At 44.7% G+C, this 24,103-nt stretch overlaps 1 long non-coding RNA gene across 1 annotated transcript in view; it reads right to left on the bottom strand.

Moving 5' to 3' along the window:
- The window catches only part of LOC142829946 (uncharacterized), a 325,854-nt gene that overhangs the window by 227,752 nt on the left and 73,999 nt on the right, over positions 1 to 24,103 (bottom strand). The window contains exon 3 of the long non-coding RNA XR_012904895.1: positions 17,278 to 17,388. This is a non-coding gene — a long non-coding RNA (uncharacterized LOC142829946). The remainder of the gene's footprint in view (positions 1 to 17,277; positions 17,389 to 24,103) is intronic.

The following is a 24,103-nucleotide window of genomic DNA, read 5'->3' as shown; positions in this document are numbered from 1 at the left end:
TCAGTCATCCTTCATAGGGCATGTTCTCTAGACCTTCAATCATTCTTGTTGCTCTTCTCTGGACCTTCTCCAATTTCTCCACATCTTTCTATATGACATTAAGTAATATGGTAAAGGTGACTGCTCAAGACTTTTCATGTAAATATGTGAAGTGTCTCTCTCTCTTTTTTGGGGGAGATGGGGTGAGGGGTGGAAAGGAGGTGTTGGAAGCTGGAACTTAAAACCCTAAGAGCTACAGCACAGATATAGTGTATTTTTGGATCTGACACAATTAGTTTTAGCAGAGTGATGACAGGCCTATTTTTATGCTAAAGCATTGTACAATTTCTCAGATGCTCAACTTTTGTGTAATTCTATTCTGTGCTGAGTCCTTTTTCTTGACCCACAGTTTTATAGCAACCAAACCCTTATCCAGAAATTCTGCTATCTTTAGTGAGAAAGAGCCCAAGAAGTCTCCTGCTCCCCCTCAATGAAATGGCAGGAACGTAAGAGGTTATGGGCATAGGCATTGGAGCACCCACCAGCTACAACTATTCACTTGCCCCACCCATCAGCTGATGAGGGGGTACAGTGTCCAAACATCAGTGTTTGGTGGCTCAGGGTGGGCTTGGGTGGAGAACAGAGGGTGGGCAGGAGCCTTGGGGAAGTGACAGAGTGGAAGTGGGAAGAGAAGGAAGGGTGAGACCTTGGGGGAGGAAGCAGAGTGAGGGTAGGGCCCCAGAGGATAGGGCAGAGGCGGACAGGGCCTCAGGGCACCTAGAGAAAAGAAAAAATAGGCACCTGTGGTTATGAACATGGTGTTTCCTAAAGCAATAGGCTGGTGGCTCAGCTAATGTGCTCCACAGAGTCCCTCGAGCAGTAAACATTAAGTCTGGGTCTACACAGCAAGTAGTTATTTTGATGTAATGTTGAAATAATGTCGAGCTGGAGGACTTCTTACTCTGACTCCTGTAACACTCATTGTACGAGGAGTAAGGGAAGTCATAGGAAGAGTACTTAGCTCAGACTTCCTGCTGTGTAGACAGTGCCAAAAGCTAAAATAAGCTATTTTGACCTAACCGACACAATTGACATAGCTCAAGTTGTGTAACTTTTTTCGGCATTAGCCCAGCCTTTGTAAATGTGCCCTAAAAGAGCCAAACACAGATAAGCCCCTCTTTGAAGCAAAGTAAGGAATCCTGCTCAGAGTGCCTTTCCTTCCTCCACATAACCCATTTGAGCAAGAGCTGACAGATTTGTCTTTATTGGCTGTATAAAATTGCTTTTTCAAGTTGTACAGTAGACTTCCAATAATCCGGAACCTCTGGGACCTAGGAGGTGCCGGATTATCAGATATGTGGGACTATCAGGAGGTACTATAAGATGGTTATATTATACACACACACACACACACACACACACACACACACACACACACACACAGGGCTCGGTGGCGAGCCCCACTCGCCAGCTGTGCGGTTCTGCATTCTGTTCATACGCACATTGCTCAGCGCTGACTCTTCCGGGTTGTGATTTACTAGCCATGGGCGAGTAGATTACATTATTTGTCAAGCCCTGGATATATATACACACATTTTGTATACAAAGTGTTTTTAACCCTTTTTATTGTAGCACAAGCACTGTGCAGCATCACACAATGCCAGTGGCAGACTGACTCGGTCCTGTCCGGTTTCACTCGGTTCAGCTGCTGCTGCTGCTGCCTTGTGACTTGTTTTTTGCCGAAGCTCATTCACTGGGCTCTTGCCATTTTGATGCTGAACTATCGGGAGTGCCGTACAATTGGATGGCGGATGTTTGGAGTTTTACTGTATTTTTTTTTCCACTCTCTGCTTGCCTACTCCAGATTTACATCAGTGCAACTCAGTGAAGATACTCCAGTTCTAAATCAGAGTAATTTCACTGAGTTATGACGACATACAGTTGGAACAACTGTGGTGAAGCATGCCTTCAATGTTTAGGTAGGAATTGATCATCGTGTCCTGATTTAGGCCTGAACTAAATTACATTGGGCTATTATGTGTGTAGAGTGATCAGATAGCAAGGACAAGGGACATTGGAGGGGGGAGGGAATAATAGGCACCTATACAAGACAAATATAGGGACTTTCTCTATAAAAACTGGAACATTTGGTCACCGTAGCTATGTGTAATGTCAGCTTAGATGATATCATAGGCCAGCTAAAAACCTGATGTGAAACCAGATTTCTTATAGCAACTGTAGAAATCTTTTTCTGAGAGATTTGCACAACTCTGCTTACCAATAACAAGACATCTTTACTTTTGTTTTCCCCTCTTCAGGAGGAAAGGCACAGAAAGGAACTTATCAGCCATATTTCCAAAGGAAGGAAGCAAACATTTATTGCCCCAACAATGCCTGCGCCTGCGCCTATAAATTGAACAATTGTCCATAGGTATGCAATTTGCTGCTCAAGTTCTCAGTGTCCAATATTTAGGGGTATACTCATGACACCTTCACTGCTTACTCGTGGTACCAAAACAGACCCCCCTAGTTCTCCAAGATGCTTAAGTATATGCTTAACTTTAAACAGAGAGGTAATCTTTTAGAAGTCAAAGCGCTAGTCCCCATGCTTAAAGTTAGGAACACAAGTATTTTGCTAAGCAGAGGCCTACAAATGCATCACGGATTCCATAAGGACTGCAATAATGTCATGGGCCAGATCCCTGCCAGGTTTGTGGTAGTTTTTAGGTGATTGTCTAAAGCGTAGAGGGCTTTTAAAAATGTTATCAGTACTAGATGGTGAGTCAGAAGTAGATAAATTACATTCACATAATGTGGGGTTTGATCAACAATCCTAAAACTGAGCCTAATCTTTGTCCTCCAAGCTTCATGTTTACTTTGGCTATCAGTCTGTGGAGAGTGTTTATGTGTACAACTGTTGAAATCATTATGCCTCAGGTTGCAGCATAAAAGTGTACTGGCCACCGGCATTTGACTGCAAATGCTCAAAATGGTCTTCAGTGAAGTAGTTATAATGAATTAATCACCCACACTGGATAGGTGACTGAGACAAAGAAAACCCAGTACGGGTATGTATACACTACCCTCCTAGTTCGAACTAGGAGGGTAATGTAGGCATACCACACTTGCAAATGAAGCCCGGGATTTGAATTTCCCGGGCTTCGCTTGCATAAACGGGGAGCCGCCATTTTTAAAACCCCGCTGGTTCGAACCCCGTGCAGCGTGGCTATACGGGGCACGAACTAGGTAGTTCGAACTAGGACAGCGCTGCGGGACCAACCCGGCAGCACCCTAGCTGCTTTGCTATGCAGCTTCCCCAAGTCCGCCGCTGCCGCTGCTGAAACTGATGAGCGACGGACTTGGGGAAGCTGCATAGCAGAGCAACTAGGGTGCTACTGGGTTGGTCCCGCAATGCCGCTCCTCGCCCCCCTGCTTGGCGCCCGGCAGCACCCCAGCTGCTCTGCTCCGCAGCTTCACCAAGTCTGCCGCTGGTGAGTTTCAGCAGTGGCAGCAGCAGCAGACTTGGGGAAGCAGCGCGGAGCAGCTCCAATTGTCCAGCTGGCCACAGCACTTCCGGGTTCCAGTTGTTGCCAGACTAGCAGGGGTGCCGGACCACTGGATGCCGGACAATTGGAGTTTTACTGTATTTTCAATATATTTTAGCAATTAAAAAAAATAATGATATTGATAATGCCAAATTAAATTTCAGAGTGGATCTGAGGAAGTGGGTCTGGCCCACGAAAGCTCATCACCTAATAAACCATCTTGTTAGTCTTTAAAGTGCTACATAGTCCTGTATTTTGTTTCAGCTACACCAGACTAACACAGCTACATTTCTATCACTATTCAATTGTATTATGTTTGTGTAGCACCTTTTTATGGCTTACTCAGTACACGTGCACAAGAATATCTGTTCTGATTAACAAGCTGGAACCACTGCAGTGAAAATTGTATGAGAGCTTCGCTACCTTTGGTGGGTTTTGCTTGTGGCCTCTGCGGGCGCCTGGGCAAGGGGGAGAGGCAGCTCTGCGCTCCCAGAAGGGGTGGGAACTTGGGCAAAAGGGGTGCTGCCCCCTCCAAGCCCTTAGTGCTTCCCACAGTGTGGTGATGTCCCCCTCCCTCCCCAACCCTTAGCGCTGCCTGAAGTTGCAGTGCAGTGCTCTGACAGCAATTTAAAAGACCCAGAGCAATAGCCTTTTTTGCTATCCCTCCTTTATATTGCAGGCTAACCATTACAGCATTAACTCACATCCTCTCCAGGTACTGAAGCAGTCGATACACAGCTCTCATTCTGTATGCCACATTCTCACCAATACCTGGAGGCTGATCCACATGGTAGTGGCAAGTGCTATTCCAACCTGCAACCACTTTGGAAAACAATAAACATAAGTGGTCAGCTCTCAGGTCCTATATCATACTCTTGTCAGGTCTTTGTTTATTTGACTCCCCCAATTTTCTAATTAAACTTCTATTTCCAGGACACAATCAAGAAGTTGCCAGAGTTCTACGGGCACCCAGGAGTATTTCTGTTTAGTGCTTTCATTTTGGTACAACTAGATTCCTGAGAAATCCCATTTCAGTGATGTATGGCCTCCCCCCACATGCACGCACTGCTTTAGTCCCAGAACTCAATCAGTTGTCATAGAATCACTAGCTGTGTTCCCTAGCCAGGAGCTTTTAGAATGGACCATACCCCTGTTAAGAATACAAATAAGAGCAAAAGGACTTAGCAATGGACCACCTATATAATATACACAAATATGTATTCCGTGTATTTCACAATAGGAGACTGCAGATGTTCCAGGTCGCAATACAAATTGCAAGAATGATTTAATATTCCATTTGCATGTGCAGTTTATGCTACTTTCCTCTAATTTCAGAAAGGTGAAAGTCATTTTTAAAAGACTTTGCTGTCAATTTGACTTTAAAAAATAAGACTGTATTATGGAAAGGATTTAACACCTAAAATGTGCAAAGCCAGTGGCATCTTTAAATTCAATAGAGAATGGTCATGAAACAGACTAGATAAAGAACAGATTTGCAAATTTTGCAGGTTTAGGACTTACCCATTATGTAATGGGATATATATAACTTGCAAATGCCCAGCAGTTTCCTCCCCCCCCTCCCAGTCTCACCACGGTCATTCTAATAATGCAAAAATGCTATGTATTATTAGCATTAGGAACTCTCAAAGCTCTTTAAGAAGCCATAACGATCTCCATTTTACAAGTGAGGAAATGGAGGCACAGAGCATCCAAGGGACTGACCCAAGCAGAGCCAGGCATAGAAGCTAGGTCTCCAGCATTCTAGCTCACTGCTTTATCTCAGGCAGCATGGACAGAATGCCTCAGCATACTTGTACAGGTCAGCAACAAAAATACTTCATTTGTCCAAATAAGACACAGGATACATTTTACAATATTTCAAGAATTGGCTTGTATTTTTTCAATAATGTATCTGGATTTAAACTTAGACAGTGCTATATCCAGCATGGCCAACAGTGTCGCCGGGTCCCTGGGCAAAGTGTATGTGAGGGGGGCCTGCTGTGCACCCTGGGAAGGACTGGGACCTCAGGTGAAAGGGGCAGAGCAATGATTGAAAGGGTCCAGGGTTCCTGCTGCTTTTGAATTGCCATTCCTGGGGACAAATGCCCCCTTTCCTCCCCCTATTGGCAGGCCTGACTGTACCTTCATGATAACACATGGATTAAAAAAAAATTAGTAGGGTTGAGATTTATTTAGAAAGAATTGATTACTGTTTCTCATTTCCTTTCCAACTGGTCTGTGTTGTTGCTAAGACTTACTCTGTTACAAGGTTGCCTCTGGTCAAACTGAGCCTTGTGTGTCTGTGGCAGACTGTCACTCAGATATAAATTGCTATAGCAAGAACACAAAATCATTTAGTCTACCCATGTATCCCTCAGAGGGGTACCTGCTGACCACCCAATGCAGTTTTATTGATACAGAAAAAAGAAAATACAGGAGAACCAACAATCTGGGGCAGAGACTCACAAATACAGACTTTGGACCTGGTTCCTGTTGCCTTTAATTCAATGGAAAGACTTTTAACTGCATTCACTAGGAATTAGAATAAGCCATTAAGGATTTGAGTAATCTTTCCACTGACAATCGATAAATTGTTAAGCAATAATATTAATCTAGAATAATCCAGGAGTTGTTTCAGGGTGTCTTGAGTATCAAGTATGACCCTAAATATTTAGTGTACATGTAAAAAACTATTTTCTTCATGAGGTTATATCACAACTTCTCTTATCAACTTATTTCAAAGAGAAGAACAAAATATTTTCTGAGAATTGTTATGATTGCCAAAATATTTAAGTATTGGAAAAGCCAAACCAAGTAATACTTTAAAAAAAATAGTGGCACATAGAAAGATAACTAAGCAGCTAAGATCCTCCAAGAAAATTCCTCATGGCACAATCACAGGAATAACTATGGCTATGTTTACACAGCAGCATTATTTCGAAATAACAAAGAGTGTGTCTACAGTAGAAGCCTTTATTTAGAAATAATGGTGAGCTGGAGGACTTCTTACTCCAACTCCGGTAACCTCATTTCTTCAACTTCCTGCTAGGAAGCTGTGACGGGCGGCGGGGACTGCGGAGGCTAGCCCTGCGCCCTGCACTCAGGCACTGGACGGCCCAGGGGCTGGGAAACCCGAGCGGCTCTGCCACGCCTGTTCGGCGGCGGCTGCCGGTGCAGGCACAGGAGGTTCCCCGATGGGTGCGCCAGGGGAGGGGCAGAGGGCCTGGAACGCATGCGCCGGCATCCCCAGAAAGGGGCTTCAAAAGGCAGCTCCCAGCCAGGAGCAAGGGAGGAAGGAGGTAGCCGCCCCGGACCAGCTGGGACGGGGAACGGAGCCGTGGGACGGTGGCGCCCTGGGACAAGTCAGGACCAGACCGGACCCGACAGAGCACCAGAGCCGACGGAGGATCGGCTCGCCAGGATGGGGTGAAGATAACCGCCGGACCTGACAGGGACGACTGGTGGCTGGCCGGAGAAGAGGAAGCAGCCCAGGATGGGACCAGGGAGGACCTGGGGACCAGTGAGTTGCAGCAGTAGCCCCCCCGGTCAGGCAGGACGTCCACAATGCCTGTGCTTAGGGTCCTGGGCTGGGACCTGGAGAGAGGGAGGGCCCAGGTCCCCCTCCGCTCTCGGCCGGCGCTGGAGCAACAACCCTGGCTTTTACCACGGGAAGGCGACGGCAGCCCCCGCAAGGGGAGCCTCGACGGGAGAGCTAAACCCCGAATGGGGAGGAATGAGTGACAGAAGCCAAAAGCTGAATTAAGCTATTTTGACTAAAGCTACGCAATTGACGTAGCTCAGGTTTTATAGCTTAATTCAACTTTAGCCCTGTTGTGTGCACATACCCTATGACAAAAGAACCAAATAATAACAGAAAAATGATCCAACAAAAATAAGCCCTAAACAGCTTATTCCTTTTTTTGTATGATCTTCTACTTCCTACTCATACCCTGACACGTAGGCTCACAGTAAGTGCCAAAAACAATTGAATAATTAATCTTTTTTCCCCTTCTACATAATTGTTTGCCAGTACAAGTGTCAAAACATGCTTATCTTTGAAAGAAAGAAAAATATATTAGTTAACTTGTAAACAAAATGCAATGAAGAGGTCTTTCATCTGTTTCACATTAGGAGGGCAATCACCCTTAACAGACATATTAACCTCTTACTCACAGACACCCAGTATGTCTAGCTTTTATTGCTGTTAAATGGCACCAGCGTCATAATCATACTTTGAACTTAGATAGCATTTCTCATCCTAAAATTGTAAATTTTGTATGTAATTAGATTGTAATTATCTTAATATATTATCATTTTGAGATTGCAAACTCTTAGGGAGCAGAAACAGCCTTTTTATTCTGTGTTTATAGCATCTAACACGATAGGGTCCTGGTCCTTGATTGGATTTCTAGGTGCTAACAATATAAATCACCATAATACCACAGCCTCAAGATACTTGACAAAGATGCGTTATTAACGTCTCTCTTTTACTGATGCAGGGGACTCAGGTGCAGGAAGAGGAAGGACAGGTTTCCTGAAGCAAATAGCAATGCGAATCTTCCTATGGGTGCATAATTCAGGGCACAAGTGGGATCTGCATTCATATGGAAATTTCAAAAGACATGCTAAAGGATTCATGCACTCCAGACAGTGAGAATAACCATTTAGAGGTGTCCACAGCTGCTTCCAGAATTTCAGGGGGGCAGCATAGGCTAATTTAGATACGTGCCAATTAGTGGGGGGGAGGGGGAGGGAAGAGGGGTGGTCCCAGTAGGCATAAAACTGGGAGACACAGGAAGAAGTGAGCTGCCATTAGAACATTAGAATGCAAGCAGAGCTTTAAAGTTCAAAAGAGGAAGCTGTTGAGGGGAAGGGGCCTGAGGAACAATCCGCTGTGCTGAATGTACAGGTATAAACATCTACCTAGGCCATGTAATGGCACAGTTCCCACTTGCCTTGTGTTTAGTTGACTCCACCCACATGCCTGTGGGTTCCCAGGTAGCATAATACAGCCTACAAAAACAGGAAATCCACTTAGTCCCCAACATGTTGGCTGACTGAATGCCAAGCAGATCTTCACTGGTATGTTGGCCAGGTATGCAGGATCCTATCGTGACTCCTTTACTCAAAGGAATTCAAGCCTGCTAAGGCTCATTGAAAACTGCACAATACGGGCAGGGTGGCTACTGCACGTAGTACTTTACATAAACCCTTATGCATCTTCAGTGTTTTCCCAGGATACACCCTGTCATTTACAGGACATGGGTTTACAGTTTCCAGATCCCAGCAAAGCAGAATGACAGTCAGGCCTCTCTGTAGGTAATCTGGTAACGAGCCGTTGGCATGCTCAAGAAGTGGCTCAGATATCCTGTTTAGTTTGCTGGGTAAGTCAATTAGCCTGGCGAATGTGAAAGCTACAGATGAGGCCATCTGGAAATTCTGTCAAACCATACTTTAAGCCATTCATAACTGAGATCAGACCCTGGCGCTTAGATACCAAAAGACTCAGTGCTCAAGATGTGGGATTTATTAAATTAGGTTGTCTGATTTCCCTCCTTGCCCAGAAATCCAACATCTTGGACAATGTTAAATCAGGAGGGTGGAGCTTTTTGTGTTTGTTTGTGTTGGTTTGGCAATTGCAGAAGTGTTTCTCTGAAGTTTGATCAAATTCTAGCCTAGACTTTGAATCCAGGTTCTGGACATTAAATTAATTGACCTGTCTGTGTCATCCTACTTGAACCTGTTTGAAAGATTTTCCACAAAAAAATGCCTAGTTTGTTGTGCTCTTTGATTTGTATCTGCTGCCTGGAGATTATTAGGGAAGAAAGTCATTGGCGTTAGAGTCGTTTATAATGCATTTGGTTACCTCCTTGTTATCAATCAATATTTATTCTTCTGTCTCAAGAGCTGTAATTAGCAGAAATTATAACTTGTCAAAATACTGGCAAATGTTATTCAAAGCAGGAGTGATTAAGATTGATAATTTGCTTTCTCAAGCTATACAACAAATCTAGTATTTAAAAAACCACACATCACCAAAAGGTCCTTCTCACCTCCTAGTAACTTGCTTTCTAAGCAATAAATACTGCTTGCTTTTTTAAAGTAGCATCAGCTCGCTTGATTTCTGTCATAAGTAATTTTGCATTTGTTTGTTCAAATACTTAATTTTTTAAAAAGAATCATAAGAATGATCGCAGGAAATAGTTCAGACAAACTTCTGTACATGAAGTGTATTTAAAATGTGAATACAGTAATTCCTCATTTAACATTATAGATATGTTTCAGAAAATGATCCTGTTAAGTGAAAACGTGTTAAGCGGGGTCAATTTTCCCATTGAAAATAATGGAAAAGGTGGGGGTTGCATTTCAAGCAGTGGTGTCTGTTGGGACCGGGACATAAGGTTGGGGGAGAAAGGAGACTGGGTTACAGCAGGGAGGAGAGGTGTTTGGCCCTGGGGAAGGGAAGGTGAGGAGAGGGGAGGAGGATTGGGTTGGGAGTATGCCCCTGTGACGAGTCAGCTGGGACCTGCTCTACGTCATGCGAGGGATTGTTGCCGGAAATGGCACGGCGAGCAGCGAATCCTCTGCCACTTTGCAGGTAGGGAGGGAGGGAAGCCCAGCGCAGCTTGCAGAGATGGGCCATCTGGGGAAACCCAGCTGCCAGCCTACAAGCGGGGGCGGAGGACAGTGGCGAGGGGGAGTCAGTGGGGAACGGCTGGGAGTATGCCGAAATTGTGTTATTCCGGGAACAGTTGTGTAATTCAAAAAACCTTCCCTAAAAAAAAATTGTGCTATTGCAAAAATGTGTTAAGCGGGCACACGTTAAATGAGGAATTATTGTATAAAAAAAGTCACAGCATTGTAGATTAATTACTCCACGAATATGAGAAAATCATATATTCCTCTATTGGAGAAGCTTACTGTAAGATTTTATATTAACAGGTTTAGTAACATTTTCTACTTACTCCTGTTTATGTTACAAAAAAAAATCTGAAAAAAATGTAGATTAGGCCAAGTTCTATAAAAATAGAAATTTGTGGCTTTCTGCACCTCTAAAGTTTGAACATTAACTTACATGGGTTTATACCGTTAACTGATTTCAGACCTTGTTCCTCTTACCATGGGTAGAGCCTTGGGCCTGCTGAAGACAACAGCAAAACCTCCATTGACTTCATGGGGTTTAGGGAGAGTTAACGCTCAGACTGTGGCTCCTCAAAAGGAAAAAAGGCACTGCCTGAAACTCAGACCTTGTGGACGGCTGCCCCTGCCATTAGCATCAGCCTTAGAATGCATGCTGATTCTCTGGGTACCAGGATTGAGACACCTTGTTACCCCAGCCTCTAGTGAGAGGTAGCTTTGCCCATGTAGCTGGGCGTCCATTCCCCAATGCGCCAGCCTACGAGCTACTAACTGCCCCTTGTGCATGCGCCTTGTCGGGACAAGGCAGCTTGCGTGTTCTTATGATCCCAGGAGATACGTCCATGGGAGCTTAGTGCTCCTGGTAAGTTCAACGAAGCCAGAAAGGAGGAGCCAGACTAAGCATGCACACTGATCCTCCAGGATTTGGGGTTTGGCTCAGGACTAACAACCCTGACCCAGAAAAAGCGTTTATTATGGAAGCAGCAACAAAGAATTCCTTCTCAACTGTGTGTGATGGCCTTCCAGAGTCACTTACAGTGACTTGTAGAGGCTTGTCAGAGACAGACAGAAGTGAAGGACCTTTGTTGCTGCCCTATAGGCCAGTGGGCATGAAGGGCAATGATGATGATGATGAGCTACTAAAGAACTCTCCTTTGTCTGGCAGATTAACAAGTCAATAGGTGCACTCTAGCCTCTTTGCATCATTCCCCTGTGACATCTAGCTCCTGTCATTAGCTACTCCCAGAAATCCCAGATCCTCTGCCCCCAAGGGAACAGTCTTTTCCAATTTGTTAGTTTTACCCTATATTACTAGATCTAGGAAATAAGTTTGTGAGCCCATGAGTAAACCTACTTTTGTTTTATTAAATTAAGAACAGTCATCTTGAGACAAGAGTGGCAGAAACAAATGAATACAATACAAAATTTTGAAATGCAAACCGGGGCCCACCCTTAATGAAGCAGGTTTTCTTTTTATGTCCTTGGGTTGCTTTGGCAGGTAGGAGAGGCCTATAGCTGCAAAAAGAGGAGGATGTCATGGCTCTTGATGGCCAATCCTGGGATAACTGTGGGGGTTTTTTCCTATTAAAGCAAAAGCCCCTGAGTTTGGGAACAATATTGCTTAATATGTAAAATGTAGTAATGTCAGAAGCCACTCAAAGAGAAGAATCAGAGGGGTAGCTGTATTAGTCTGAATCTACAAGAAGTCCTGTGGCACCTTATGGACTAACAGATTTATTGGAGCATAAGCTTTTGTGGGGAAAGACCCACTTTGTCAGAGGCATGTCGTGGAAATTCCAGAGGCAGGTATAAATGTACAGGCACATGAAAAGAAAGGAATAGCAATCAAGAGGAAGGCCAGAGATAATGAGGTCAGTTCAGTCAGGGAGGATAATGTCAGTGCAAATTGACACTATCAATGTAGGATTAAACAAAAACTGAATGCCTAGCCAACAACAAAAGCAGTTTCTCCTCTCCTCACACCTTCACACCAGCTGCTAGAAGTGGGACACATCCTCCCTGACTGAACTGACCTCATTATCTTTGGCCTTCCTCTTGATTGGTACTCCTTTCTTTTCACGTGCCTGCATATTTATACCTGCCTCTGGAATTTCCATGACATGCATCTGACGAAGTGGGTCTTTCCCCACAAAAGCTTGTGCTCCAATAAATCTGTTAGTCTCAAAGAGAAGATGATTTTACCACTAGGGAGGCTGCCTCACCTTTTTAGAGCTTAACACAAAACAGAATGGTGTTTCCTAACTCCTCATTCGAAAGCATAATCATACCTTGTATATATCTGAAGTACTAGCCAACACACACCATTTCCCTGTTCCGCTGTTAGACTATGTCTAGACTGCAGAGCTTTTTCGGAACAGTTTCAGAAAAACCGGACATATTCTTTCAGCATCCCTGTATTCCTCCGAGTGAGAGGAATAAGGGAGGTTCTGAAAGAGGAGTTTTTTCTGAAATTTGGACCCATGTAGACAGCCAAATTTCGGAAAAGCCTCTTTCAGGGAAAAAAAAAGCAGAAACTTTTCTCGGCAGTCTAGACACAGCCTTAGACTAGAGCTAATCATTCATTTTTTCCTCTAGCATGAATGGAGAGATGAGAAAAGATGTCTTTTCTCCACTGACCCATGATTTTAGGACATTTAGTCCATGTCTGAGAGGGTAAAATAGCATAATTAACACGGATTTTCAAAGTCCTAGTTTATGGGTTTGGAAATGGAGCAACTATCAAGTTCTATTGTAAAAATTAGATTAACTGCAGAATGGGATTAACAAATAGTGATCTCAGACTTCCACATTTAGACCTTGGATGATTGAGAGCTCTGAGCATTGGAACATAGTATGCTTTTTAAAACAGCAGCTAAACATCAGACACAGTCCGGAAGCTAAACTGCAGCAGCATGCTACATGGTGGCCTATTAATGTTGACTGTTCTGATGCTGTGAGGGAATATTGCCTTAACCCTGTTCTGCCCCCATTTACACTTCAACCACTAATTTTCAGTAAAAGATTTTTTAAGGGATGTTCTGTCAGAATCAGCCACATATGGAAAATTAACCTTTAATAAAGATCACAGATTTATGATGTGAAACATTTTAAAATCTATCCTATTTTAGAGTTTTCTACTGCTGTCCATCAATGCAGTATCTAAGTCCCTTCCATATAAAATCATGTTTGATTTCTTTGTACATTCACCAGAACAGCAGGTGAGGGCTGAGAAAGGACTGGATGTGTGTTATGGTTTAGAGTGGGAACATTTCTGAATGACTAATTAATAAAAAGCTTGCTTACAATTTTTTTAAATTGACTATTTTCATTTTCTCATACTGTGCTGTTTCTCTGGTGCCTTGAATAATAATGTCATAGGACGCAGGCTTCTGGTCACGTATTTGATTAGCTAATGTTTGCTAAATTGCTTCTTCAGCACAAGCACCTTAAAAATTTAGACAACTGGATTAACCCCACCCTCAGCGCACACACACACAGATGCAATTACTCTGAAGAGCAATTTTCCAGAATCATGGCAGTTTGCCAGGGGAATACCTGTGCAGTTTTTGCATTCAACTGAAAAATATGATTGCAAACTCTGCTCACAATGGTGCTGGTTGTGACGGGCCTATATCCAGACTCCCATTTTGTACCCACAAGTTTGCAAGTGCACATACATTTAGTTTTGATGGAACAAGCATCTGATGCCAAATGCCATGTCCACACTCTAACCACTTGATATTCCTGCATAACCGGGTAATTAAATGTGCGGATGACATCATGTGCTCCTCAGTTCATTTGCTCCCTCAATAATACAGATAGAAGCCACTTCTCAAAGTCAAACTGACAGCCTAAAATTAAAAAAATAAACAAAAACAAAAAAAGTGTAAGGAATTTAACTGTTTATATAGTGAGTGGAAGCAAAACTGCTTGTGATAAACTTCACAACATGAGAACTACCTGAAGAACAACTGGCCATTCCCGGAGTGACAACCATCAAATGTTTATGAGCTATAGGCCAACTGTGTCCAGAAATTTAGTGGGATTCTGGTGCTCAAGTGTATGCTGCACATTATTTAACAGAAGCCAGATACCTTACATCCCAAGTGGAATTTTTGCCCGAGTGAATACACAGCAGTGGTAATGAAGGATAAAATGATACAGACCTGTCATTTCTCATAGTTTTACAGTGGGCTTTGCTGAAAGGTCAATAAACTTGCTTTTTTTTCCCTTCTAGAGAATGTCAACAAGTCAATTGTTTGAAATATACATTTATATGGTCACTGCATAATATTTATGGTCTGAAAACAATCATGAAATGCTTAGCTATAACTTTTTATTGACACAGCCTTCCTGTTTCTATGACTAGCTTCCTCTGAGGAAAATGGGACGTGTTGGATGATTTCCCAGTTTCTGTTTGTAGAGGAAGTGTAACCACCAATCAGCAGTGCTACTAATCTGCAGTCAGGGAGGAACACCCACAATTGAACACCTAGTTTGTTCTACTGTGCAAGATTTGCAGCTATCAGAATAAATTGTTCAGCATGGAATGAAGTTGACATTGAATCCTGCATGAACAGCCTCACTCCTATTATATATAAAAACTGCATAAGGAGAGACACTAACTAGAATTCAAGTGTGGGTCTTTTTCATTCTAAATAGAGATTAGTGTCTTGGAAATGAGAAAGGAACAACTGAGGTTAAGATGGAAAGACAGAATGATACATTTTGCTCTAATGTTGGCATATGACAATAAGGCTCTTAACATTGTAGTACACAGCTTGAAGGTAGCATTTCCCCCCTCTATTTTCTGAGTTGCACATTTGGCAGCACACTGTCCACTTCACGGTTCTCTGACTTTATGTACTCACTCAGTTTCTCCCTTGTTGAAAAAGACCCCTATAAATATCAATTGAGAAGCAAAAAAATCCTTAAGTGTTTTATAAGGATTGTCTTAAATTCAGAAACTTCTTTAAAAATCCAGTTTTGGAAAAAGTATTTGGACTGGTCAGCTTAAAGGGACTACTTTCAGTGGATGCACACACAGCACCTAGCACAAGGCACCCTCAACCCTCTGTCCAGGAATTATCACATTGCATGGGCAGTCGGGGCAGCTGGGACTAGGGGAGGCAGGCCCCCAATCCCACCTACAGCTCCACTCCCTCTGCTGAGGCCCCACCCCCATCATCAGGATGGGAGGAGGCAGGGCATTGTACTAAGCATACATGTACCACCCCCACGGGGAGGGGAACAGTGCACACCCCCTAGCTTTCCCAGAGCACTGGGGAGGGAGAAGACTGCATGGCCTGAGCCAGCCCGAGCCTCCCCAGTCTCCTGGAGCACTGGGGGGGGGGGGGGGGGGGGGGAAGGGGGAGGAAGCTACACGGCCTGAACCGGCCTGAGCTTCCCCAGCCCCCCAGAGCACTAGGGAAGGAGGAAGCTGTGCAGCCTGAGCCTCCCCAGCTCCTGGAGCACAGGGAGAGCAGGTGGCATGTGTCCTCAGCTTCCCCGGCCTAGGCAGTGGGAGGGCAGGTGCTGTGGGCAGCAACACTCTGTCCCCAAAACGCCTACTACAGGCATTCTGGGAGCAGAGTGTGGGTGAGGCCATGCCTGGTGGTTTGGGAAGGCAGAGCCTTCCCCCACCTAGCATACCGGACGCCCATGTCCCATTAATATATCTACCACCACACCACATCGCAAGCTTGCCAGCACAGTACTGCTACTGGCCTGGACTTACACTGCTTCTTCCGACAGAACTACCAGTGCAGCCAGTAAAATTGCATGTTCAATTCGTTTCTCCTGCCCCGCTGCCTTTTTAGGTAACATTGTGATTGGTACCACTGGGATAGCTGTGCCTGAATGGCCCCTGCTGATGCAAGCTGAATGTTTATAGTCCAGTGACTGTGCCAAATGAGGCAGCTGTGTTTTAGGACTATTCCCACAGGGGAGGGCAGTTTTAAGTTATAACCAAGGTTTCATAGAAATGGCCAGCACCTTCCATTTTGGGAAATTATGCCATCTAGCTGCAAGTCACCATGTGATGTGAGTGGTGGTCTCATAACCTCCCATTCTCCATTTCTGAGCAAAGTTTCAGCTGTTGAGGGGCCTTCATTAGGCTTGCAGAGATCTCAGAGTTATGGAAGCTTCCTGTGTGTTTTGCAAAAAGAGAGCTTACAATCCAGGTTTGGGGAGCCTTTTTAAAGTCAAGGACCACTGAGCTACAGACAAATCAGTTGGGGTCTGCATGAGAAGACAAAAAATCCCCACCTCACTTAGATAGCCCCCAATTGAGAAGCAGAAACCCTTGCACCTCACAGCTTAGGAGGACTTGGGCTAGTACATTTTGTGGGAGGAAAGCCTCCAGGCAGCACTTTACTGTGCCAGCCAGGGGGAGGGAGAGCAGCACTGTGTGGAGCCACTTCTTCCCCCCGCCGGACAGAGCCCGTGGTCAGATCTAGCTCTGGCTTACCTGATTCCAGCCCACGAGGCACAGCGCTCCTCCCCCACACAGTGGAGGACATGACAGCTCCATGGGGAGTGCTGTGGGGGAGTGTGTGGGCTCTCCAATGCTGGAGGGTGGGGGGCAGACCAGGCAAGCTGGGAGCTGGATCAAGCCCGCAGGTGTTAGGTTCCCCATGCCTTACATAATAGCAGTGATAGCACATAGCAGCCCCAGTATAGAGTCAGAGGGTATGTCTAGACTACAGACTTTTGTCGACGGAGGCTTTGTCAACAGATACTGTTGACAAAGCTTCTTTTGACAAAGAGCATCTAGACTGCATCCAGTTCTGTCGACAAAGCAAGCCACTTTGTCGACATGAGAGTGTAGACGCAAAGGACAGTGTAGATGCAATAACGCCTTCTGTAGACAGAACTCTGTCAACAAAAGGCGTTTTTCCTCGTAGAATGAGGTTAACCACCGTCGACAAAACTGCCGAGTTCTGTTGATGTTATGTCGACAGAACTTGGTGGTACTGTAGATGCAGGTATAGTTTTGTCGACCAAAGTCCACTTTTGTTGACAAAACCCTGTAGTCTAGACACACCCAGACTGGCCACCAGACCAAGTTTCAAATGAGAAAATAATGCACCTTAATCTGTAGCGTGATGCTTACCTCTCTGACAGTTCAGGTGAAATCTTCAGTAGTCCATGTATGCTAGTGCCAAGGATCCAGTAATTCCTCTCCATGCAGAGAAGACGGTAGGATACAGGGTCTACTGTGGTTCTGAAGGGAAAGACACAGTGCATGCAATGTGTGTGTTACAAAGGAAAAATGGAGAAGAACTGGGTCTTTCGTGATCACCTCTCCTGTGACTTTGAGCATGCACTAGGTGCCTACTAGGGATGCTAGATATCTGTTAACTGACTAGTCAAGTAATCGCATGAATTCTTATCAGTTAGTCAACTATTCTGTAGTCCCCGGGGGCAGGGCCAGCAGCATCATGGGGTGCCAGGCAGGAAATAATCCACAAGGGGAGCCAGTTTAAAAACCAGCTCCTCTTATGGATTGGCTGCTTGTTGCCTTGTGCTGGTGCCTCTAATAAAGAGGCAGCAGTGTGGGGTGGCAGCAACCCCTGTCTGGTGGGGGTGGTCTGTGCTCCCAGAGCAAACACGAACCAGAACTGAGCCTGGCTGCCTGCCTGCTCGGCTCCTAATACACTTTAAATGCAGAGCTACAGTGGGGGTAGGTCCCGGACCCGGCATGAGCCAGAACTGAGCCAGGATGCTGGCCAGCCTGCTAAAAAATGTACTGGTGGGGGAGAGAAGGTAAATGCGTGTAGTCTATAGCATTAACCTATAAGGTTTTGCTTATCGGTTAATGGTCTACAGTATTACATCCCTAGTGCTGACCCAGAAGGTTCTGATATTCCTTATTACTAATTAGAATGCTACTAGGTTCTATCCCTCTCATGCAAGCCTAAGAAGGCGGGCCAGAGACAGACATTCAGTGGCAGCTGGAGATGAGGAGTGCGATCAACTGAATCTGTCTTTGAAAGTTAGAGAAGAGCAAAGCTGCTCCGTGACCTCATTTAGCAGCCAGAGTCTCTTCTGCAACATTACTCTCCCGGCCCACAAGGGTAGAGTTTGGTTGGTCAATCTATATAATTAGTGGATCCACTAGCTAAAGTAGAAGCCACCAGCCCCGTCCACCCCACCCCAAAACACTGCTCTATTATAGCATGGATGGTGCCCCCTCAGCTGCATAGTGCGTGGGGTGCTGATCTGCTCCCTAAAACTTTCTACATCTTTCCATCTCTGCTCTCTCCCACAGTAGATATGCATTGAGTTTCATTGTACGTTAGGACTGTTGTGCTAGGAAGGGGCAGGGAGTAGAATTTGTTCCCAACTTCTGTTGCAAGTTTTGTTCCCTATTTAATTAGCATGGTGAAAATAGTAATATAGTCCTCATAGGATCCAATTAAAGACAGACCTAGAGAACAGACAGGTGCCTGGGAGTTCCCAGAAACACATCCACAACAGATCTCATGCCACCCAGGCGGCAGCAATCACAGGCTCATCAGAAATCCTTGCAGAACTATTGTACACACTGTGCCAATAGGACAGCTGTACACAATAAAAACAAACCCATTTGCAGAGTTTTTCATACCAGATGACCACATTCCAAAAAAGGAATGTGCTTGAACCACATGTTTACACTGCTACATATCCATCTCATATATGTGCAAGTCATGTTTATTTCTCATGCCTTTCCATCACCATCATATCCAATACCATCCAAACAGGTTCTGTGTCATACTTTACCCAACAACAGATAGGCAGCCTATATGGTATTTTCCTTTCAGTGTTAGCCTACACATTCCATGTCATGAATTTAGTATATCATGAGCTTTTAAAGGATAGTGTGTTATTCCTATGCAAAAGAGCTGTAATTTTATTTTGATATGTTTTTAAGTCTATACATGCACAGAATACTGCTGAGATCTAGGTCCTCTGGAGCCATCTTTGCTCACATGTTTTAGGACTGTCTTAGGAGATAATCCTTTTGGCTAGAAGTATACGGAAGAGTTAATATGATAATGGGTACCTCCCTGAAAAATTACTTCCCAGAACTGTGCTATCCATCAGCTTGGAAACTCACTTACTCGAAGCTTGATACTCTAGTACAGAGCAGTGCATATAGCCAAACAGCTCATACTGCTGAAGTGGAAGAGCAAACTGCCTCCAGGCATAGAAGCTTGGCACTGTGAGGTGGCTAATTTAGCAGCTAAAGAACAGGCAACATTCCAGAGAAAGAGACATCAGAAAAAAAGTTTGAGATTTGCTTAGACCTTTTAGAAATCTTTGATTAATGACTAATAGATGCAAACCAAGAAATCATTGCACTTTGCCCTCTGCCTCCCCTTTCTCTTCCTTTCTTTTCCCCCTTCATTCCATTCCCATACTTTCTTTTTTTGCTTTGTGTCTTTGTTCTCCCCAGATTTTGTAGAAAAATAGAAATAAAAAACCAATGTGAATCATGTGTCCAGTTGGACTGCACTCTATATATGTAAATGATATATTTGCAATCTGTGCTCAAGATGACCTTTCAGAAGATCATCTGCCTTGTTCACATTTTCATCATGCAAAAGACAAGCTTGGAAGTAGAAGCAGAAATTCTAGTGTGTTCAAAATGCCTTGTGGACCAAAATAAGTGCAAGAGCATGATATATCAATATCCTACGCAAATCCCATAGTTGGGATGAGAGAAGGATATGTATGCCTGACAATGTATATTTTAAAAATCTTAGCTTATATAATAAATAAATGTTAATATTCCATATGCTATGCATGCATCCATTCTGTATTTTACATCACTTTTACTTTTACATGTATTAAAAGAAATGTTTTCCCCATGTGGGGCCTGTGGTGGAAACGTGCCTTATCAAATAAGGGGAAGGAAATTACCCGTATGGTGACATTTAAGCCTATCATAGCATGGAATGCAGAACTGTCTGTTCAGAAAATGCAGGGTGTGTGTGATGGCCACAGGGCCTTCAGAGGGAAGCCTTTGACTGCTGGGTTACCAGAAAGGATACAGCAGAGAGGAGCATTCCAAAGTGGAGCTGTCCTCTGAATGCATGCAAGCCAGCTAGCCATTTTGTAGAGCATATACTAGAAGCGGGAACAGGGGGAATTTGAACATAGGAAAAGCATTAATGAGACTGAGGACCTGATTCTGGTAGCCAGACTTCATTTTAAAAAGTTGTGAACACTGTGCTAAAATAGTGACCAAAAAAGGTATAGGAAGCAGCATGCCTCAGAAAACAGAGCATTGGATTGGGAGTCAGAGTATCAAATCCTGTGTTTACCTCTGACTCGGTGTAGGACATTGGGCAACACTTTTGCAGCTCCCTGCCTGGGTTGCCTCATCTGCAAAAGGAGGGAGAGTGAGGTTTATCCACCTTTGTGAAGCATTGCACCATCGGCAGATGTAAAGTGCTGTTATCAAACACCACACAGCTGGGTACCCAGAAATATTCTGATGTGTGTGTGTGCGCGCATGTCTGTGTGTGTCCTTGCTGCACCAATAAAGCACCTGTTCAGCACAAAGACTTATCTTTCCTTAAAGACTCTTAACAATAGCCTCAGGAGCCAGGCACAAGGTCTTATCTCCATCCTGGATCAATTCCTTGCAAGTACAAATGCCCTCCACTCCCACTGCAATTTGAAGAAGGTACCCCTTGTGGCATCAGCCTGTTCCTGGTGGTTTGAGTGGGTCTGATCTGAGGTGAACACACACTGACAAACAATTCAGAACACACACAAGAGCTTCAGGCCTAGTCTTCCAAGGTTGTGTAAAAAAGGCACAAGGCTTCCTCTCAGTGGAATAACCTCAAACAGGGCTAGTGAACAGGAGGTGGTACATTTTTTTTAGCTATAGATGCTGTGATTCAGATAGAGGAAGTTTGATTTTTCTTGCACCCAGTTGGGAAGCTGCCAGACAAGAGAACAGGACTGCATGGAACCACAGTTTGGAGCCCAGAGGGGTTGGCACAACACTAGTTTGGTATCTGTGATGTCAGTGTTGTGGCCAGGAGACTCCTGCTGGTCAGAGTGAAGATGTTGTAGAGGTGGGACTCTTAGGGAGGAGCATGGCAGTGCCATATTTCCCTGCACAAATCCATGGGGCTCCTGTGTTCAGTGGAGGTGAAGATTGCAGGGTAGACACTGAGGACTGGATAAAAGATGTACAGTACCTACTGGCAGCCACTGACATTCCTGAGCCTTTGAAATGTCCCACCCTCATCAGATACCTAAGGGGGGGTGGAGGGCTTGTAACCTTAATCTGCCATCTCAGGAGTAGCTTAGAGCAGAATACAGTGACTGTCATTTATCACGGGACCCCATAACAGACTTATGAGAGATGCCAATGCCTTGAGAGACAGCCTCATCCTGTGCCATTGAGTTAGAGGCCTTACTGCAGGTAGAAAAGGAGAAGATCCGAGGGGGGCAACTTTTCCCTGATCGGGATTATAAATTGACCCGTGTGGCCTCACTACATAGCATTGTGACAGTTCCAAGGAGAACTGAATCAGTTGGCCTGGGAGAGGAAGAGGATAGAATGGATGGTCCAGCCCAGAGGATAAACAGCCTGCAACAGGCTGCCTTGTCAGACAGTGCTCTGCAGGCTGCTCCTGAAGTGCCTCCACCCAGCAGTGCCCAGATCGTGTGATGCTGGAGGCAGTGAAGGGCCTCACGTGGCTAGTCCAAGAACTGACTCTCCTCCAGAAACATAGCCATGTGAGAATGGGACAACTGGGGGCACAGGCACTACAGCAAGGCATAGTAGTGAGGACAGCACCCCAACATCCTAGACGAGGAAGTGGTTGAAGTGTCCCTGCTGTTAGTATCCATGGTGCCAGAGGCCATTTCACATAACACCATTGTGGACAAGAAGGCCACATTGGGGTGACAGCAGCCATGGTCTCTCAGCCTCACTTCATGAGGCCAGGGCAAGGCCAGCATCCCTCTTCTTTCAGCTGCTAAAGCCTGATGGTAGAAGGCAAGGGAAGAGCACAGAGCTGCTGTGCACAGAGCTACTGTGCATAATCCCTTGTGCATAATTTCCCAGTGTACTCTACCAGCCACAAACTGATATTCTGGCCTTGTGGGGCCCTTGAACGAGGAAGCTGTGGAAGTGAATGGTATCCTGTGCAAGGCTCTAATTTATTCAGGGTCACAGGTCACAACCATCACAGAGGATTTCTAGGGAATTCATCCTATCTTGGGAAAGTTGCATCCTATGCTGGTAGATATCATATCCTGGGAGCCAGGATTGTCTCCCGCATGGCTAGAGTGAGCAGCAACTTAAAATACTCCCCAGGGCAAAAACTGAGGGAAGAGGCAGAGTTCAATGCTGCTGTGCCAGAAGTAGACCTGAGTCTCATAGCTGTACAGGACCCAGCTCAACTGAAGATGTTGGAAGAAATGCTGAAGTGGAATGCAGATGTATTCTCTAAAAATAATCTCAACTTGGGCTGTACTTCCACAGTCAAGTATGAGATACACAACGCATATTATTCCTGTGAGACAACCCTATCAAAGGATACCTACAGGACAATACCAGGAGGTCCTGTTTGAATGTAATCAGTTGCCTGTTGATGTACAGAATGCCCCAACTACTTTCCAAAGGCAGACGATACATGTCTTGGGGGATTTATACTTCTCAGCAGTATTGATTTACCTTGGTGATGGCATAGTGTTCCCCCATACTTTTGAGGAGCATCTGCAGTACCTGGAAATGACTTTTGATAGACTGTCAACACAGGCTCAAACTGAAACCCAGGAAGTGTAGCTTGCTATTAACAGAGGTAGGATACCTTGGGAACATAGTGTCTGCCTAAGGCATTGCAACAGATCCAGATGATATACAGCAGGTGAGGGATTACAGGATCCCTTCTCAGAAGATCAGAGATGATCTAAATGGTGCTGTGTCCTGCCAGAAAGGGGACTAGACTTGATCTCTCGAGGTCCCTTCTGGTTCTAGTGTTCTATGATTCTAAGAAAGAAGGGTTACAATTTCTTGGATTCACTGGCTACTACAGGGGATACATCAAGGACTATTCCAAATTGGCAGCCCCATTATTCAGAGTAACTGCAGGGGAGACCTAGACCAGAAGGAGAAATTGGAGGGCCCCCCCCCAAAGATACCCAGTTTTGTTTGGATGGGGGAATATAATCAGGCTTTCAGGGAGCTGAAGACAAAGCTGACTACTGCACCAATACTGGGTTATGCTGATTACAGCTTACCATTCGTGCTTCAGACAGATGCATCTACGCAAAGGGCTAGGAACTGTACAGACTCCATCAGGAAAAGAGCTTATGCTGCAGCTCCTTTAGAAAAACTCCCTTAGAAAAAAATTCCTACCCATAAGCTAGAGGTTTTGTGTTGAAATGAGTGGCTGTAGATAACGTTTGAGACCATCTTCTAAATCATCAATGCTCAATGCTAACTGACAACAATACACTGACCTATGTTACTACTACTGCTAAATTGGATGCAACCAGTTAAAGCTTGTTGGCAAAGCTGGCAGAGTTCAACTTCAACAGGAAGTACCAGCTTGGGAGAAGTAATGCCAATACTGAGTGATGGCCTGTTTGAGATAGCCAGGGAGGAGGTGACTACCATTCTGAATGCTGGATGCAATGTGTCCTTCGTAGCAATGCAGGGTGAATGCCAAGGGATGACAACAGACAGAGATGAGACATTCCATTGGCCAGGCATAGAATTAATCCCAGGTCTGCCTCAGGAACAATTGAAGAGGCTGCAGGAAATCTCTTGAGTAAAGACCTACTTACCCAGGCAATGGATACCCTGTGCTCCAGAGAGGCAGAAAGAAAAACCCGTGAGGACATTACTGACTCAATCGAAGTGAGAGGAAAATTCAAAGCTCTGCACACAGACATGGGATACACAGGCACTGACTGTACAGTGTATT

The sequence above is a fragment of the Pelodiscus sinensis genome, chromosome 6, assembly GCF_049634645.1.
Source record: "Pelodiscus sinensis isolate JC-2024 chromosome 6, ASM4963464v1, whole genome shotgun sequence".
Classification (NCBI taxonomy): domain Eukaryota; kingdom Metazoa; phylum Chordata; order Testudines; family Trionychidae; genus Pelodiscus; species Pelodiscus sinensis.
Note: the sequence above shows the minus strand (reverse complement) of the source record. Positions and strands in the feature narration are given on the sequence as shown.